Raw genomic sequence first — 20,101 nt, 5'->3', positions numbered from 1 at the left:
GAGGGACTGGGTGCTTTTGCTACTGGAAGACTTAAGCTCAAGTCCACATTGATTTCTTCTCTCCTGTTGATGTTTTTATTTTGCATAAAATAATTAAATAGCTGTTGAACAGAGTAGGAGAGTGAGTTAATCCCTAACTTTGACAAGTAAGATACTCACCTGGGATCCAGCCTGTGGTTCAGGAAATGTGTTTATAAAAGGTTGAAATAATTTCAGCAGGACGTGGGGAGAGCAAAGCCCCTCAACACCCTTCACAATACTTGGTTCTCATAGTCAGAGCCCTCTTCTGCAGAAGGGAAGATTTGGGTTCAGACTGATTACAGAAAGGTGAGTACTTTAATCAGGGAAGTAGTCATCTAACTGGGGTTCACCACCTTTCTCTTGTTTAGAGACTTAACACTTAAATGGCTTTTTAATAACAAAATACTTAGAAATATTTAGTATTTTATCAGTCAGAATTTTAAAAACAAATCCACTCTCTGAACCAAGCCAAAGTAGCTGGTCATAAAAGAGAAATAAAGCCAGTCACAGAATTGTCAGAGAATCGTAAATTGGTATTTGGGGGGAAAAAAGCCATAATAATATCAGCTCCTGTGTTTGTTGGATCAATGGTAACTACTGATGTGTCCTGAATATAAAATAATTTTGAGGACAGTCAGGATGCTCAGACAGCAGTTACCAGCAGTGGGTTGGTTGACAAAGCCTGAGCATTCCCTTATGATTCGTCTGTCTCATCTCGGCACAGCTCATGTCCAGTCGATCTGGCAGCTGTGGAGAGCTATGGGCTATATGTGCACCAAGTTAAATATTCCCTGACACATGGCATGATAATACCCCAGGTGGCCTGTAACATTTGCCCTATTGAGGTCAGGGTGGTTTTTTTTCTTGCAAAGAGGTAAAAGGGGGGAAAAAAGAGGACACCCCCACCCCAAACCAGGAAAACAACCCTTTATATTTTCCCTCAAGAGCAGAGGAAGGACATGCACAAGGACATTACCCGCAACCCCAGTGCCACAGTTCACGTTTCCCAGCTTGGAGTCCTGGGAGTCATGAAAACTTCATCTAGTGTCTGTTTGTCAGACTTGGGAAGAACTGGAGTATTTTGGGGTTTCTTCTCTTCCATGGCCCAGATCCTTACTGCTCTTTAAGCCTTATCTGGCAGACTGGGATTAAATCAAATCGAAATTAGCTTGCCTTTGCATTTGAGAAGCGGCAAGAATGAAAGGTCAACAGCAGTGCTGCAGCGAGGAACACACTTAGCAGGGTTTGGGGTTTTTTTTTAAGGGAACTAGGAGGAGAGGCAGGTCAGGATATTTTCATCTCCAGTCCTTGTTATGTTCACAGTTTTCACTCCAGTTTATTTTTATAAGCTAGAGAAACAAAACCACAAATACTGGACTACCATGTCTCACAGACATTAGTAGTTTTGAGATCACTATGATACCTATTCAGTCATTCCCAAATTTTTGACTTCTTGGAAACAGACAGTTGAAAAGATTTTATCTTGCAGTTAGCATGGGTCAAGTGAAGATCCTGCCTGTGCATGCTCTGAGGTGGTTCCTCATCGACACTTTGTGCCAGGTTTATCCACGTGCTTTCCTGCCTTCCCATTGCAGTTCTGCCTTAGCGCTTGCAGCAAACGGTTGTAGAGAGGCATAAGGGAACAAAGCTGAATTGTTGCTTCTGCCCTAATTTGAGGATGCCCAGTCATCCTGAGCCTGTAAGTGGCCTGTTCACTCTTCATGGGATGAAAAGTCAAAATACAAAGGCAGATTTTGGAAATGCAGGCAGGAAAAGGTGAAGTGTCTTTCTCCCTTGCATTTCTGAGATCAGTGGCAGTGAAACCTGGCAAAGTTGGCTTCAGTCTATTCTGCTTTGCTTTTGTCCGCAGAGAGGGATTCAAATTACTCAGTAGTTCCTGTGCTGGGACAGTTTTATTTCCAGTTGCTTATCATGTGATGCAGTTATATGAAGGAATTACAAAGTTGTTGCCAGCATTTGCACCAGAAGCACTGTTTAAGCAGGCAACTTTGGTTTGGTTTTGCTTTTTAAGGCACAGGTATGAATGTGGCAATTCTAGCTAGATAGTATCACTGAGATGAAACAAAGTTCAAATAAATGATACATAGAGCTTCAAGTATCATGGTTTCAAAAGAGAGCTAGAAACAAATATATTCCACTGAACACTGAAAAGTTCGGCCAGCTTCATGTAAGACTTCCAACCGTTAGTTGTTCACTGAGGTTTTTTGCTCCATAGTTCCATTTTATAAAACGAAAGATTTTCAGTTTCTAAACTATCTTAGTTTAATGTCATTTTAGTAGAATTGCCTTGTGTCTTGGTTTTGGTTTTTTAAAGTTTGACATTTAACGTAGGCTTGGATTGATTTTTTTAATTTGATTTTTTTCCAAAACATACATACAACACACACACAAAAAAGAAAACAGTGTAATTATTTTCTTTAATGCTTAAGGAAAGTTAGAATATCTATTGGAAAGTTCTGATTAATGGCAGGAGAATATATGTATGCCAACTGACTCTCTGCAGTCAGACTTGCATAATATCAACTGTTAAGCAAGTAAAACAAGTGATGCTTTTACGTGTTTTATGATCTAACAAAACTCATCTCTGCTGCTGCATCATATCACACCTTTACTTTGCAGCGTTCCCTTCTTTAGCTTTGGCAAATACAAACTGTACTACTCCACTCAGATCTACCCAAACAGAATTTTGAGGAGTCCACTACTACTTCCTTTTTTTGAAACCTCTTTTATGAGAAAATCTTCATGAAAAAGTATTACAGCCTTCTCAGTTTCAGTTAACATAATCACCTGAAACTTGTGCGTGTGTCTGTGTAAGTCAGCTAACTGAAGATCTGACCTGGGCATTTTATGTCAGTGAAGGAAGTGAATGCATAAAGCATGGCTTAACTCAGCTTTGTAAAGCATACCTTTGGAGTTACAGGCAGCATTTTCTTTATGGTCTTCTTGTGTTTTTCTTGTAAATTTTAGAGCAATCATTTTGTGTTCTTATGTGGCTGTACAGCATCTGCTTAAAAAACTTAATGTTATAATTTATAAATTATAAGTTATAAACTATTTCATCACAAGTAATCTTACTGGGCAGTCCAGACAGCAAAGACCTGAAGGTCCTCATTCAAATGCATCTTCTATCTTCTCTAAAACTGAATGTAATGTCAGTATGGTGTCTTTTTTGCTACACACGTGTCTCTGAAGCTGATAGAATTGATGTTTGGTTTACTGCCTGTAGAAAATGTGTTAAGTAAGTGCGGGGAGTTGTGACACAGGAAGGGGTTAGACCCTTGCTTCATTCAAAGAGGAAGCTGCTTACTTCTCAGTGTTTGTGTTGCAAATTGTGCTGGACTTTTAAAGGCTCTATTTCACCCTGCCTGGCCCTGTCGTCGTCGTCCAGTCCCCCCCGTCCCCGTCCCCCCCCCCCCGCCCCATTTAAACTACGATTCTTTTTCTTAGTGCAGTTCATGTAAGATGTTTACACTGGATGACACAGTATCAGTATTGACCTAAGCTGGTTTTACTGGTTAAGCTTTGCCATTCTCATTTTTCGGATGTGCTTCCCTTTAAAGCTCAGCTTCAGCTGAACCACACAGATCAGTCCCAATTGTTTTTCAAAATGTTCCATTTAACAGTTAGTTTGGGGGAGGTTAGCTTGTTCTTAAATAATTCAACCTTCCAAGTTGAAGGAGGACCACAGATGCAGCACAGGCATGTTACGTTATGCAGGTATAGCTGGCTTCTTTGAGATCCCATTGGTTAGCAAGATGTGTACTGGTCTTGTTTGGGAGAAATGGTTTTCGGGCTCTGAGTCTGCAAAATTTCTGCCAAGAACTTCCATGTAAGTTTTCTAAGATTTGATAAAGTTGAATGGCCACAGTGCTGAGCTAGTACCATTCCTTGCGTGCTCAGAGGATAAAGTGTGGTCAACGTAATATTAGCTCATGCTACTTTTTACACCCTTAGAGACTGCAGTGAATGTACTAAGTGTCTGATTCAGATCACCTAAAGATACTTCTGGAAATTTTGAAACATTGTCTATTTTTGTTGTTTAAAAAAAAAAAGTATACCTATTTGCAAAAACTAAACTGCTTTTTTTACTAAGAACAAGAAGTTTAATTAGATCATCTAGAAATATGCATAAGAAGTGTTGCTGGGTGAAGCTGAGGTAATTAATAACTTGTTTAAATTGAAGAGTGATGACTATGCTGAGTATTGTATAGGAAGCTGTGCTATGGCTTGAAATACCTTTTGTCTGTTGTTTTATCTGTAAGATGGAAGAATGTTGAAATTTCAAGAATCAATATTACTATAGAAAGCAAGATTTTATCATGTGGACTTTGCACATATTATCATGTGGTATGGACATGGAGATTTAGGCTTACCTCTCTTTAGGTGGAGATAGTATAGACTTCTATATGTGAGGTAGTCATTGAGTATTAGCTTTACTTAAGTGATAGCAAAGGGAATTTTCATGTAATTACACTGACGTTTAGCAGCTTATTTTAATTATAAAAAAAAATACTACATGAGGAAAGGCTGAGCAGGTTATTTGTTTTATTGCCTTATATTTTCACCACAATGTAAGTGTGTCTGCTTTTCCTTCCCTGCAAGTGTTCCTTGGTATGTAGAGCCTCCCCCACGCTGTGGGACTCAGCTGGCCACGCAGCGCCTCTCCCCATTAGTCATCATTGCCTTCCCTAGCACTGTGTGCATGAAAGTAATTCTTTAAAGCAGTTGCTCATAGTTCATTTTTTAAAGATTATTTCATAATACACCATTGTAGTAGTACCTTCTTGTAAGCATGGACCAAATCTTGGTCACTAAGCACAAGCAGTTTTATATGGAATAAAAAGATACTTTGCAAATAAATCACTACTTATTTGCTTTAATGTAGTTTCAAAATGGTTTGACTTTTGCCATTCAAACATTTTGCATTCAAACACAGCTTCCATTCACGTGTTTGGGAAGCTTTTGAAAGCATATGAATGTTAATTTTCCCAGTTTTTCTGGAACTCAACGTAGTTAACTTCCAGCAATGTCTGCAGCTGGCTGCCTAATAAAAATAACTTGCATTCCTAGAAACATTAGATTGTACTGATGGCAAAAATGACTAAACAATTTTAAAATGTAACCCATACTGTTACATTAAAATATGTTTCATCTTAGTCGATATTAATCTAAAGTAAAAGACTAACTGCAGTGATGTTTGGTAGTGTTTTTATTAATGTGGATTAGCCATTTACAGAAAAGTTCTCATATGGTAGCAGTTTGCTTTTTTAACTTTGATCGCAGTCCACCTATCCTTACATTATCGAAAAGCTTCCTGATGTCTGTTTCTTTAGTGATCTCTCTTTCCTTAATGTGTGGAATATTCATATAGTGTTGCAAGAAATGCAGTTAGTACTTTGCTTGTGGTGCAGATGAACATTTACATTTTCATGCCTAACAGTGTTACACTGTCTTTCATACTGTTTTTTCTTTTGACGGGCAGCCTATGTTTTATTTATTCCATGCTGACTTACTGATTTCAGTATAGTGAAACTTTGTTTTCATGTAGAACTTAGTTTTCATGTAGTGAGGTTTTTTTTTTATTTCTCAACTAAAAAAATGGGGTTTTATTAACTAAGAGAGAAATTAAACAGTGCAGCTGTATTTCCAGTTCATCTTTTATTTGAAAACATTGGGGCAAATAAAAAATGCAAAATGTTTTTATTTTAAAGTTTAGATTCTAGAGAATTTTCAGTGGTAGGATTAGGTTTTTTTGTAATGAAACGTATTAGTCTCACAAGTAAGGTACTAATATTATGATAGCATTGAGTCCCAATTCTGGCAAGGTGCACTTGGTATGGAAGTGTTATAAGAAATTCCCTGTGCCTCTGCATTACTTCTCTGATAGTCTTTTCTTAGATATGTAAAAGTCACTGATAAAGTAGGTCTGTAGTATCCAGTAGGCTCGGCAGCTCTGGGTTATTCTAGTGTTTCGTACCTGAAAACAAAGCAAGCTGTTTCTTGGTGATGTACAGAGATAGTGAATGAAGAATTTTACTCCTTTTGTATTCAGTTCTTTACAGACTGCTGATTACATTTCTCAAATACTGTTGTATGAAGAGTTACTTACTCATTTTTACCACATTTGTCATGTCCTCTCTACTATATGAAAGCCATAACTGAAGGCAGCTAGGTTAACTAAGACCAGCCAGCGTAGTACAAGTATCAGGCGATTGATGCCAGGTTGTTAACGCTTGTCATTGTTTCCCAAAATAACATGGTTATAAATGGGACAGCGGTCACTGATGTTTTGTGGGAATAAACTGTTGAGCCTCAATGGTAAATATTGATAGATTGGAAGAAGACAATAGAGGTTGGAGGCTCAGCTGTGAGAGCAGCCCCAGGTCATGAGGTGCAGTGGTGCTCTTTCCCAGAGAGGATCGATCACTGAGTGACAGCCACAGTCCTTGTGAAATAAGCCAGAACCTGTTTCAACAGCAGCAAAACCTTCAGCAGCTTTAAAACATTAATCATCTCTTCAGGATGTTTTCTTTGTTGGTGACATCGGTGCCTTTTTGACAGCTCTGTCGGCTATCACTGTGCCAGATTGTGGCTTGTTGGGCATCTAATGGACACCTGAATGGATCTAATGGCACACTGCTGCAGAGAGGGCAGAGCCCGCTCCTCTCATCTCGCCCTTCCTACCCACTCCTGGGATCCTCTTCCTTACCTGCAGTGCTTCTGCTGCTCACCTTACCCCATAGTGACACTATTCAACTTGCTATCGAGTAATAGGAGAAACCTATTCACTTCGATTTATATGTGGATTCGCACCTTTTCCCCCTTTCTTTGGTTAGTTTTCTGCTGGTTTAGCAAGCTAAGCTTGCCCATCAGGGTGGCAGCTGAATGCCAGAGATGGTGCAAGGAAAAAGCAGGGAGAATGCATGGTTCAGAGTAGCACTTAACAGAGGGAACAGCAGCAGCAATTAATTATTAAATCAGCTCTGCCTGTCTTTATCTAAACTACAATCTTAAAAGCATATCTTTTGAAAAGGACACCTGACCTTGAAGATGAAAGATTTACTGTTTGAATTAATCTTAAAGTGGTATTTTTCTGGGCTATGCCTGTTCGGATTTGAGCATTTTTTTGGTAGTTGGTATCTACAGAATGTTGATATATCTAAGAATTGGTGGTGGCGTGCTATTTTTTTCCACAAAAGGCATGCTCATCTCTAACAGGAATTCACAGCCCTAAAGGGGGATGTGGTAGGGAGTAAGTTGTAATGTGTGGAGTAAGCCTGTTAATATTGTCAGAAGACATGGAAAGTCTAGAAGGACAACTTTAAAACTCCACATATTCTGACTAAATAAGATTAAAGTAAAAGTTGTAAATTATAGAAAATGAGAATTAAATGGGGAAAAAATGGTGAGGACTGCTGGACTGCATATCCAGAATATTGCCTTCTGCAGCATTGAATTCAGGAGGGAAGAGATAACAGATTGAATGCAGGTTTCTGCAAAAAAAATCGTGAATTTTACTTACAGATTGTTTTTATTGTACAGTATCTGAGCAAATGTATTTAATGAGACTGCACGGATGTTACAGTTTTTCAAAGGCAGGGGGTTCAGAAGAAAAGAAGTAAAGAAATTTTTGTTTAAAACTTTTTTTCTTTATATTTTTGAATCAAAAGTAGAATTTTATAATATCTATTATGTGGAAAAAAATTTCTGGCAGTCTGAGGTGGTATACGTAGTTGCAGAGCAAATAATGGGAAAAAGCTGTGATGTGTGATTCAGGAATTAAAAATGTAGTAATAAAACCTGTATTCTTTCCATGCATGCAGGTGACTTTAAAACATGTTTTCTGAATGTACTTTTGTATGTTCAGATAAATCCACTCTGGACTATTTTATGTTAGTCAGTGTTGAGGTACATGTCAGGAAGCAATTAAATACTGGTTTGATCATTTCAATCAACTTCTATGCAACTTGCAGTACATTTTTGCAGTACTGTCAAAATGTGCATACCCACAGGACGTGAAAATTACGTGAATTTAATTTAAATCTAAATCACTTGATTCTAATGCAAGACTAAGAGACTAACTGAAATAAAACCTTTATTATTAGTTGAATTAAGTCAGTAAGAGATACCAACTCGTACGTGGGATTGTGGAATCTCACAGCTAAGAAATATAACGTTGGGGTGCTCATGAAGGTGTGTGCAGCATTGCACACATCAAGCAACGAACTTTCTCTTGTTTGCTCTAAATGGTTAAAGGATACCTTTGAGGCCTTTTCCATATAACATCTTAAGGAAGCAATGTGTGTATGAGGACAAAAGTAATAGACTTAGGAAACCACTACAATGTACATGCAATGTACAGTGTAGTGCATTGCTTCTATAAGAAATGCTATTTTTGCATATTTTACTTCTGCATTCATTAGCTCTTTATGTATCATTTAACATGTAGATATTCTTTAAAAATATTCAAAAGCTTTCAGAGCCCTAGAGCAGTGAAAAAAGTTGTATGAGAGAAATACTGAAAGATTTGTTGTCTCCATGAGCTTGCTTGAAGAATTGCAGGTTTAAGTGTTGGAGGAGGAATGTTTGTTCCTTGTTGGGTTAGTTTCATTAGTTATCCTAGAAGCACATAAGCACGATGCTGCACCTATAGCAGTACTGCTGAACTCCATGGTGCTGGTGAGGTATCCAAGTGTTTGATACCATCGTTTATAAGCAATTGAGAACAAGGACTGATTTTTATGTCTTTGTATAATATTAACTCTAGCTACGTTTTGGAAAGATGGTGTGCTCACTTCTTGGTACTTAAACTTGCTTAGACAGTTTAGGTTAGAAGTTTTACAGCAAGAAAACTATGTTCAACTTGAAACAAACTTTTGTTCTTAATTTTGTTGTTACTATATTTTTAATAAGAGAAACTTAGAGATAAGGAACCCGTAGGGATTATGACCAAGGAAGAGAAACCCTGTGCTAGACATTAAATAAGCACTTCCTGAAAAGGTGATGTTTCTGAAAAGATGAAAGCAGATGGTAGGTTGTCTTTTCTTATGCTGCTACAGTATTTGAAGCTGTTTTTAAAATGTCACGTATATGCATATTGACATCTAAATGGGCAACACCTTCCTGGCCTGGATGAAGAATGAAAAGGGAGAGAACTCTGTTTGTCATACATCTCCGTATGGGAAGGATGGGGCAAACCTCATGCAAGGACTGACTGCAATCAAGTGAAAGGGACTGGAGTGGCTGTTCCTTGCCTGAAATACGGACAAATCTCAGATACATGGATAGGACAAGCAGAAAAAAAAGGAATATCTCAGGGTATGGATATATCTCAGGCCTTCTAGGATTTCTAAAAAATAGTAGTCTAATTTATGGATTTAGGAGTGAACTGTGCAGGACAAAGGCACTCCTCAGTTAAACCTGCGTTAATCAGTTTTCATTTCCAAGAGGTTAAACGTGAAGCCAGAATGCCATGGCCTTTCTGTAGGAGCTGCCTTGAAAATTCGGGACTGCTGAGGCATCAGTATGATCTGTAGGGTAACGTAAGCATAACTGAATGTCTGTCAAGCACCACTTGTAAGTTGGGGCTTTGTACTTTTCCTCAGTACAATAAGAGTTGTTTGATTTGTTTATAAAGGTCTATGATGCTTTAAGAGTAGCAGGAGTGTTTTATAGGCCACAAACACAGCTTCATAGAGGGTGTTTCTGAAAATGGATCAGATGCTTGCTCTGTTGGGAGTTGTTGAGTCAGGATACTTGGAATTCATAGAAATCTGGGTCTCCTCTCCTGTTTTCTGCTAAGTATGGTTTAGATAAGATAGCTGTTGGTAGTTTTTACCAGCTGTCTGCAGAAACTATCAGCTAGAGTTTTAGAAGTTCTTCTGAAATAATCTCTGCAGGCAAAATCAGCACAATTTTGGCTTTCCCAAGTGTTCTGACTTGCACCTCTCTCTCCAACACCCCTCTTCTGTCCTTTGGTGCTGAAATTCCATATAAGAAACCTGATTTGGGGCTCAGAGTGAGATTAATGTACAATTACAGAAAAAAACAAAACACTTCATACAGCTGCCACTCAAATATATGTGCTGGTGTTTTGTTTCTGTTGAGGTTTTGGGTTTTTTTGCCTGAAGTCTGTTCCGTTGTTTTTGCTGGTGCTGAATTGCTTGTTTCTAGGTGGGGAAAAAACCCTGCGTGTTGACCTACCTAGCAGTACAAGGAAACAAAATTAATTTTGGCACTATTTTAGGCCTGCACAGCTTTAGCAAGAAACATGTATGCACCCAACAGATTGGACTCTTGTTTCTGCATTTTAAAGTTTTAGTCCCAGAACACATTCCAGACTAGGCAGTCTTAGTGTACTGGGTACTAAGAAATGTTCCTAGGTTCAAGTAGCTTAAATGTGCAAGCTGTCTGATAGTGCCAGTGTCCATCAGGAAAGTACTTAATATTTAAATTTGCGGTCTCCTGTTGAAAATTCTGTGGGAATATTCTTCTGATGCACAGCACAAAAAAATTGCTATTAAGTACCGCTGGCATATTGCTTTTTTTTTTGTTTTTTTCTCAATAGGGACAAACCCAGCTCCATCAGTCTGAAACTAGCTACAGAGGTTAGATGTTTTCTTTTCAAGATAGTCTTAAAAACACCCTGATATCCTAACTTCATACTGACATCAGGCAAATTATGTCTATATCCAGGCATTGGTAAATAGGCAGTCTCCTCAATGTTTTTTATGTATTACTGCTATTACTAGAGCCACATTTATAGCCTGAAAAAAGCAGGTTACGAAGGAATCACGCTTAGCTGCTCCTTATTTCTTAGCCACCTAATTAAAGCCTGTGAGATGAGCAAAGAGAGTAATCCTTTACAAAAAAACCCTTTTTTTTTTTCTCCCCATATTACCGACAATTAATTGTACTTCTAACTATTGGCTTGTTTTGTTCTCAACCTTTTTACAGATTGTGGGTTCTGTAGCTAAAAGTTCTGTATTAAGATTCTAGAGTTAGAAAATAATTATTTACTGTGCAATATTTTCTCTGTATGATTGAGTGCAGGACTTGTCTGTCATTAGCACAAACTGTCTCTGTTAGTATCACATTGTATAAAGAAACCATTTACAAGATGTTAGTCTATAAGGTAAATGTCTGTGGTCTTCATCTCAACTGTAGAAGTCTTTTTATACTTAAATAAGCATCTTGATATTGTTGATAAAGTCCCCTTTTTAGATTGAAAATGAAAGCATTGGTTATCACTTCCTGAAACATTTGATTCAGGCTATCTATTGATGGATAACTTGAGATGCCCAATATTAAGATACAGAAAATTGTCAACATCCTGATTGTATCTTAAACAAAAGCCAACATCAGCCTTGCTTTTCAGAAGATGGATTTTTATTTTCAGATAGCAAAAGCATCATTTTGAATTTACTTCTGCTAGGTCATTTGCATGGTTACTATGGATTTTCCCCCCCAACCCCCCAAATTCTGCTGTTGTTTTGTTCCTGTGTGGAAGTTAACCCTTCCTTAACATTACCCTGTGTTATATTTTAAACATTCAACATAGCGCAATGACTTACTGGCCATTCAAGATCTGTGATGTGACCTTTATCACACACTCACATCAGGCAGCAATCACCACTCACTTTGCAGCAGCCTTGCAGTCCCATGGATCCCCAGGATTATGTGTTACAGCATGCTTTGACAGCTGTTCCACAGGCATGAACCCGAGACGTACAAATAGGTATTAGCAGTGTCTAACATCCTAGCCATAAAATGATGGAGGTATGCAACACAACCCATAGTCTCTTTCAGCCTTCAATGTCTCAGCTTTGCTGGAGCTTTTTATGAGCGTATATTTTTGCTGGATTTTTTTCCAGTCAGTTTTAAACTTTTTACTTAACTATTTGTCTTATTATTTATTACATGTTGATATTACCTACCTATTATTTCTATACCTATCACTTGTTTCTCTTCTGCTTATTTCTCCTTCAATATTTTTTGTTTCATTATTCCTTGGCTTCAGTGATTACCTCTTCTGTGAGGCGTGTATACCTGCAGTGAATGCTTTCCTACACAGAAATCCCAGAAGCATTCAGGATTATTTTGCTTAGGTAGGCTTATGCCCCAAACATATAATCTGTTTTATTTTTGACTTCAAGCCCCATGTTCAAATTCAGTTAAAAAAAAACCAAAAAAACAAACCACCACAAACCAGCAGGTTATGCACCTTCAAAGATCTGTTGGCTAAATTTCTGGGCTCCATTTTGGGTCCAGTGGGTCAGGATGTCTTGAGTCCAGTCCTGTCTTCTACCGTATTGAAGCTGCTTCCAGAAGGACCCACAGTGCCCGCTGAAGAGCTTACTTACCGTAACTAATCTTCGAGAGTGCTGGTTCTGTGTTTTCACGCTCCCCGTCCGCTTTCTCTCTTCTTCCAAGGCCTCAGGCAGAGGATTCTGTGATTAAGAAAGAAACTTGAATAAATTGGGGCCATTCCCGCTCCTGCCCCACTGGGATCCCTGCAGAGTCAGGGAGGGTGCGCGGCTGGGGAATGCACCACTCCAGAGAACATCTCCCAGCTTAATTTCCTGGAGAGCACTGCTCCAGGCACATGTGCAAATATATAGAATTTAATCCTAAAACATTTGTAAGTACCTTATCATGTGAGCTTGCATTTGCCAGTGTGTTTCACATTGGACACAGCTGTGAGAATAAATTTGCATTTAAACTGGGGTCCCATGCTGGTCTGCTGCAAGTTGATGTTTTTGGCTGGTTTTAGTGGACAGGCCAACAACTACTCGGCTGCAAGAGGAGTTGCAGGTGTGTGGGGAGAGCCAAGGGGCTGCCCTTTTAAATATGGTTGAAACAAATCACTTGTAATAGCATCGGGTAAGCGTTAAACATACTTCCATTCTGAATCTTGCCAGTTACGCCGAAGGAAGTATTTCAGGTTAACGGGGAACCCGCTGTTGCCAGCAGCAGTGGGCTGGGTGAGAGTTTGGCTGGGGGATGCTTTAACACACGGAGCTGTGCTGCAGCAAAGCTCAGCTTGTTGATGTAGCTTTTTATTTTGGGTGGTGACACCATAGCTCTGATATCTGTGTACTTGTGGGTACGGAGTGCTTGTAAGAAGAAAAATAGGTGATAAAGAACTTAAGTGTTTATCCAGCAGCTGACTGTAACAGGATCTTAATTCTGGGTCCACTTGGATACCACTGTGTAAAAAATCAAATATAATCAGATCCTCAGAAGCTTCGTTTTTAATTCCTGGTTACCGTGCGTTATTCTGTGGAGTTTAGCAAGTGCTGGAGTCTGAGAGGGGGGCAGAGCACGTGTAACCTTACTGGAGGTGGCTGAAGCTGAGGCACTGCTGGCTCGCTGTCTGCTTGAAGGACTTGCTTTCTGTAAGCCTTCCTAAACTAAACTAGGAGTTTGACAACTTTTCAGGAGAGGAATCAAATGATAAATGAAGCAGGGTTTTCAGGATGAAGATTTTTGCGTTTAGGGTGCCAGTCCTGAGCTTTTCGCTGCTCGGGCTTTTCTTGCTCGTCGCGTTGAACAGGGAGGGTGGAAAAAAAAAAAAAAAAAAAAAAAAGAAAGATTAACGCTCCCCCCCGGGATCCTGCGTCAGTAAGTACGTCTCTTGTTTACGGAGCGCTGCTCGGCGCTGCCGGCGGGCGGCGGGCCCGGGAGGGGGAGCTGCCGGCCCTCTCCCGGCAGCCTCCCCGCCGGGAAGCGCGGCGGGCGGCCCGGCAGCCGCCGCCGGAGGTGGGCTCCGGAGCCTCCGTAGGTGAACCTCTCGGCACACCAGGGGAAGGTGCCGCTGATGGGTTTTTTTCAGCGGGGTCTGAACGTGAGTCTGGGTCGCCAAAGGCCCTGGGTTGGTTTGTTGCCACTGAGGACGAGCGGCCTGAGAAACCTGTTGCGGGAGCCGCACGAGGTTATGGGACACAGCTGTTGCTGGAGAGAAACATCTGTAGTTTTGGATACCTGTGTAACGTGGAGGGAGGTGGCATGTATCTAAGGGTTGTCAGCAGCTCTTACGGTCTCCAAAGTAGCTGAGACGTTAAGTGGTGCGAGGGTACCTTTACAGCTCCCGCCCCGCTCCGGGAGGTTTCTCCTGGGCTGAGCTTGGCACAGCAAGGCTAAGGGCAGCTCTGGCCTGTGTGACTGATTGGGGCAGTGCCTCCTGTGGACTGCAGACCTTTTAAAACTGGCCTAATGGTTTATAATAATGTAAGTGAGCAAATCAGAAGTAGATATATGGGGGGGGGGGGGGGAGGGGGAGAATAGTACTTCATTACTTCAGCATAGAAGGGCAAAGTAGATGTAATTAAGAGTATTTTAGACTCAGAACAGGAAGTGCCAATAGTGAAACTTCAAGCATAACCAGAACTTTGACCCTTGCTTATCTGTACTGTGGTTATTTTTTTTTCCCAAACATATCAGCGTGCTGTTGTGCAAATACGATAGCTCGTGTTGCTTACAGTCTTGGAATTTAATGTAGCCTATGCTTTTTATCTGCACAAATCTACACAAATTACTGCAAAGATTTTTAACTTGTGAGCAGACGCTAAGCTCCATTTGCAGCTGCTTTGGAAAGGTTAAAGCAAAACAGAGGCAGGTAACCAGAAACTTAGCTGGACCCATATGTGCAAAGAAGTTACCGTGATTTCTCCCTTATGCATAGTATGTATTTGTATGTTCTGTGTTTTGCTCTGCCACATATATTTCACATGTGACAATGTGGTTAAAAAAAATAGTGTGAACTGTGTCTGATTACATTGGTAAAGGGTACTGTTTTAGAAATATGTAATTCAGGGGGGTGGAGTGGGGTGGTATTTGATTAATAACATGACAGTGGTACCAAAGCAGTTTAAACACAATGTGCCATTATAATGAGAAACTGCTGACTCTTGAATTAGCAGCTGTCAACTTTTTTATGGACTCTTTTATGTATATTCCATAGAGCTTTTTAAATAAAGAACAAGGCAATTGCTGAGCGTTTGCTTTTGGAAGCTTTGCTGTGGTTCTAGATGTGTAAGTTTAAATTTAAAGGAAGTGAGTACTTTCATGATACTGAATTATTCTTTAAATATATCTGATTTCTCTCAGTGTGGAGTTCTTGGAAAGAGAGGGATTACCTGCAAGCCTTAAGGGCTGTGTAGTATCAGGTTTAATGTCGGCATTACCGCTTTACCTCTGCTATGCTCTAGTTTGAATTACAGCTGAAGTACTGGCTGTGTGCATGGATTACAGCCTCCCTCTATTTGTACGAATGAACTTAGAAGGAGAAAAACTTAAAGTTCTGTATCTTCATTACATTATTTTTTTAAATGGTTATAACTATGCAATCTAAGTGACACTAGAAAACTTTATTATAGTTATCAGGGGAAGAAAGAAAACCTACTTGTTTACCTGAAACCAGTGTTATCTGATGGAGGTGGTATCTGTCTAAATCTGTGAAACACTATGACTGTTAAATGAGCTCTGACTTCTGTAAAGTTAGAAATGACCTGAGGTATCTGACCAGTATTGCTTTATATTTAATTAAAATACAAAACCAGCATAGAATAATTTGTTTTAAACTTGCTATGTAACAGATTTTGACAGGTAATTATGAAAAGGAAGACAAAAGTCTTACAAAAGTAGTCTGTATCACTACAGGATTTAATAATTTTAGAGTTAAACAGGAAGGGGAGAGGGGAAGCATGTAAGATTTGTGACTGGTAAATTGGCATAAAATTATTAAAATAGAGAAGTCCCTGATACAGGATGAATCAAGATTGCTTCTGAAAGTGGGTTCAGCAAGCCTATTTCAATATACTGAATCTGCAAGGCTACATCTGGGGATAGCAATACACGCTGTACTTGCAGGACAAGAGCAGCCTATTCTAGGAAGCAGTTGCTGAAAGACTCAAGGTTATGTTATACAATGTGCTGTGTCTCTATTCCTACACCATAATTCAGCCATGTATTACTACCAGATTGAAGCCAAAGGTGAGCCAGGAACGTTTTTAAAGGGAGGAAGAGCAGAAATAGAAGTTGCATCTCTGTTTGATCTGCAGTATGACTGCAGCCGTAACACACAAGGCCGAATGCCAGTCACCAAGCTTTGCTCTGGGGCCTTCAGGCCATAAAATTTCACTGTCCTTTTGTAAGTACCACATCTGAAGTTCTCTGGAAGTGTTTCACAGTCAGTTGCTAGTCACGTTCCTGGCTCGAATTGATATCTTGGGGTGGGGGGAGCAGTAATGGAGCAGAAAGTTTATGTAAGTTTTGTTTGCATGTATGTGCTTGACAGATACGCAGCCAATTTACCTGGAAGTTACAGGCTGAAATTTGATGTGGCAGTAGCCCCCAGGAAGGGGAAATATCTTCAGTGTCTTTCCTCAAACCTTACAGCAATTGTTTTTGTGCAGTGGTTTTGGGTTTATGGTCTTTCCTAGTTTGATGGGACTTAGCGGGGGAGGAGGGGAGTGTTGAAACAATCTTGTTACAGTAAATAAGATGTGAAAACTTTTAAACCTTCCGTTGATGTGAATTGTTGAATGTTTAACACTCTTTTGCTCCCGGTTGTTTACAGTAATTGAGTCCTTTCCCTTGTAGTGCTTGTGCTGCTGTCCTCATTAGTATGTATTCCAAGATAAATACCATACACAAGACCTGCAAATACTGTACAGCAGAAGATACATTTTCCAGTTTTGTTTGCTGAATGTTACACCTTCCAAAATACATTAGTCCCTAATACCGAGAATAAACTTCGTGTCCTAAGGTAAAACAGCAAAGAAAGATGATAAACCTTCTGTAATTTCCACTGCTATCACCTTTTAGGCAGTAGGCATTTAGGGATCTGAAATGTAAGGAGAAATAATAACAACTAAAACTGCCAGAGTTCTCTGATAAGTAATATCTGTCATAGTTAATTTTGGTTTTGAACTATTATTTTTCATTAATTACTTGCTCAGGGTCTGAAAAACAACCTTGAAAGTCAAGGCATTTGGGACTGGGCAGAAGGAAAGGAGGGATAATAAGGTTGTAGATTTAGGACCTGCAGGTTTCCTCAAGTGTTACAATGATGTTCTGGTGGGATAGGTAACCCTCTTCCTCTATCTCATCCTATACTCTGTGAGACTCTGTTTCTTGCTATCATTTGAAACTACTTGAGCAGTTCTCTGCCACACATTGTGCTCTTCAGTGTAAATAAACCTTTTTCTCTTAGTATTTAGATACAGTAGGCAAATCCCAGGGTTGATAGCTCAGGCGTGGTTAGTTTTGGTTCACTTGTTAGCCATTGCTGGTTAAATCTGCTGTACTGTCTAGCTACCAATTGGCAGACTCAGCAAAAAGCTTTAGAAAAGACTTGCTCTGTGATCCATTTGCCAAATACAGAGTTTAGTTCCTCCTCTGTAATCAAGCTGGAGTCAGCTGATTATAGCTGAGATTTTTCATGCCAGTATCCTGCGTGTTGTCCTTTGCCTGCCTCTTTGGTCAAGTGACTCCCATTGCTGGAAAAAAATAAACTGAATCTCAAACTCCTCCAATTTAGAAGTATCTCTTGTTATCTCTAAACAGTAGGATTTCTTTCAACTATACCAGCATCAATTTGATGAGGAGGGACAACTCCCAGAAGAGTCTAAAGAGCATAAAGTCTCTTCTGGAGTTTGCTATCTCCTGACAGATGGAGAAAGGTTTCAGCCCTTCAGCATGAACACAGATAGTCTGATTCAGAGGAAGCAATTGGCAGGTAGGAAATATAATGTTGGATTTTTTCCATTTCCTTCCCTGTCTACCTTTTTATTTCACTGTCAATTACACTTTTGGCATTGTGGCCAGGAAAAGAGCTTCAAGCTGGGTTGGTATTGTCTGTTGCTGTGTTTTTCTTACAGTTAGGAAAGCATTTGTGTTTTAAGTTTTCCCTTATTTAGAGTATCTGGTTTAAATGACTGTAAATCATAATCTCAAGTGATCTCACAGCTTAGTCCCTCTGCACGGAGGCCATCCCAGCTGTATTTGGGTTTATTAGCGTTTGCCATGCTGGCTGGTGCCTGACTCCTGCGCTGTCACAAGTATCTTGTGCTTGTCTGCACCGAGCTCCCCAGCTCCCTGGCGTCCAGGCGGAGGATGCAGCCCTGACGCAGCATGGCAGGAATGCATGTAGCCAGCTGGGGCTTGACACTGTGCCTGAGTTAACAAAACTTCTTGGGACCCAGAGCACAGGGGTAATGCTGCAAGGCAGTGGCTTTATCTGGAGTCTTTGCCATTTTCCCCAATGGTCTTGCCTTTGGAAATGCCATACAGAGACAACGGAAGTGCCTCACTTTAGATAAAAAAAGGACTTCAGTCTTATGCTGAAAAAAGTTGTTGCATAATTTCTGGACTTCCCTAGAAGTATAGGAACGTTTGCACTGAGCTGTACCTAGCCTAATGAGCCCAGCTGGAGCTGATTTGTTTCTGCATCTCTGGTACAGATAATCTGACCATGGATAATTGAGTGTTGATTCTATAAATAACCCACTTTGAAATCCTTGTCTTAAAATTGTTTTCTCTTCTTCCTGTTAGCTTCCAAACTTACTCCTCCTGTAATCATTTCTTGGCTGACCAAAGGCTACTCTCATCTCTTGACAAACATATGTACTATTCAGTGTTCCCACCTGAAGTGACATGTTACACCAAGCATGGGTGAAGCCAGGTTCTAGCACTATAAAAAGCCAGCTAAGCCCTGGTAGGAAATAATCATCCTAATATGTTTTACTTACGCTCCATTGACTTGGGTGGTTTAAATCAAAAACGACTGATACATGTCAAACATTTGATACCTTGGAAAGATGTTTATTGCATGCTTGTTCTCAGAGACCTCCTGTTGCATATCTTGTAATTAAATGTCTTCAGGTAAAACTGATTCCTCCATGTGTACTTGCTTGCAAGTTGGACTTCAATTGATCTTGGTTTGTTTGCTTACTGTCCATATTAAAACTCACAAGAATTTTTCTGAGTTGAGCTATGCCTTGTTTTAATGAGAAGTGATTTTTTTTTTTTTTTTTTTTCCTCCATGAGCTGATGTAAGTAATTATAGAAAGTAATTAGAGCGCCTCCTAGGAAAAATATCCCATGTCTTCAGCTGGTGAGTGTCTACACGTTTCTTTTTTCCTAAAAGTTTTTCTAAAATGTAGTATGTGTGTGCTTCTGAGAAGATGTGTAGAAAGTTGGAACCACCTGCACTGGATGACAGGTTGTTCAAGACATTGGAAGTGGTAGGAGGAAAAGCTGAATTTGCACAGCTGTGCTTTCACAGCTGTGACACATTGTGCAGTTCATGCACCTTGGTAGGTAGTTGTCATGGAAATCATCTGTCTCTTTTCCCTGTACCATTCCTGACACATTAATACATGACAGAGGCAACATCAGTGGGCGAATAAACTTGGAATGCCTTAAATTCAGATCTGCACTCTAATTGCTATGCGGCCTTGGAAAATGCCTTTCTTCACACAGCATCTGAAACACTGACCAACTGACCATGCTTCAGCAAATTTTGGAAGTCTCCATTTGTTATTGATGATGTAGAAGCTTGGAAAAAACTGAGTAAAGGCCCATTTGAAAGATATCTTTTCTATAGGTAGAACAGACATTTAAAATTGTAGACATACAACATTCTCTCCCATTCAGGGCAACAATGGGAAAGCTGTTAGTATTATGAACAGGTAAATAGTTTATCCAGGACAAGTAATTTGTAGCATGTGAAGTTCATTGCAGTGAAGAATGGTTAAGAGGTGCATTCAGAGGCAGAATACAAAGTAGTTGTCACTTGGACTCTCAGAGGTTGATTTGCATCTATTTCATTCATGTGCGGTTAGGTCTGAGCTTCTTTAGTTTGCACAGTTAGAAGTCATAAATGATGCAAGTTAAAGTAGAAACCGTCTTTTTAGATCTTAAGTTGCACGTAAATATAGAACTAAAGAGATTTTTAAGGGAGAGGAACAGATAAAAAATGTCCTACAAACCCACTTTTGTATTTGGGTATGTCTTTCAGTGTTGTCTGCTCAGTTTTGTTCCGTAGAAGGTTGAG

At 39.7% G+C, this 20,101-nt stretch overlaps 1 protein-coding gene across 9 annotated transcripts in view; it reads left to right on the top strand.

The window, feature by feature from the left end:
• Nucleotides 1-20,101, top strand: part of ATXN7L1 (ataxin 7 like 1) — a 132,206-nt gene that overhangs the window by 56,571 nt on the left and 55,534 nt on the right. The window contains exon 1 of one of the 9 annotated variants that reach the window (XM_030015951.2): nt 14,249-14,271. The exons of the other annotated variants lie outside the window; for them this stretch is intronic. The gene's annotated coding sequence lies outside the window, so the exon portion shown is untranslated. Of the gene's footprint in view, nt 1-14,248; nt 14,272-20,101 lie in introns of those variants that run through there. 9 annotated transcript variants of the gene reach the window in all.

The sequence above is a fragment of the Aquila chrysaetos genome, chromosome 5 (assembly GCF_900496995.4).
Source record: "Aquila chrysaetos chrysaetos chromosome 5, bAquChr1.4, whole genome shotgun sequence".
Lineage (NCBI taxonomy): Eukaryota > Metazoa > Chordata > Aves > Accipitriformes > Accipitridae > Aquila > Aquila chrysaetos.
This window is presented reverse-complemented; position numbering and strand designations above follow the sequence as displayed.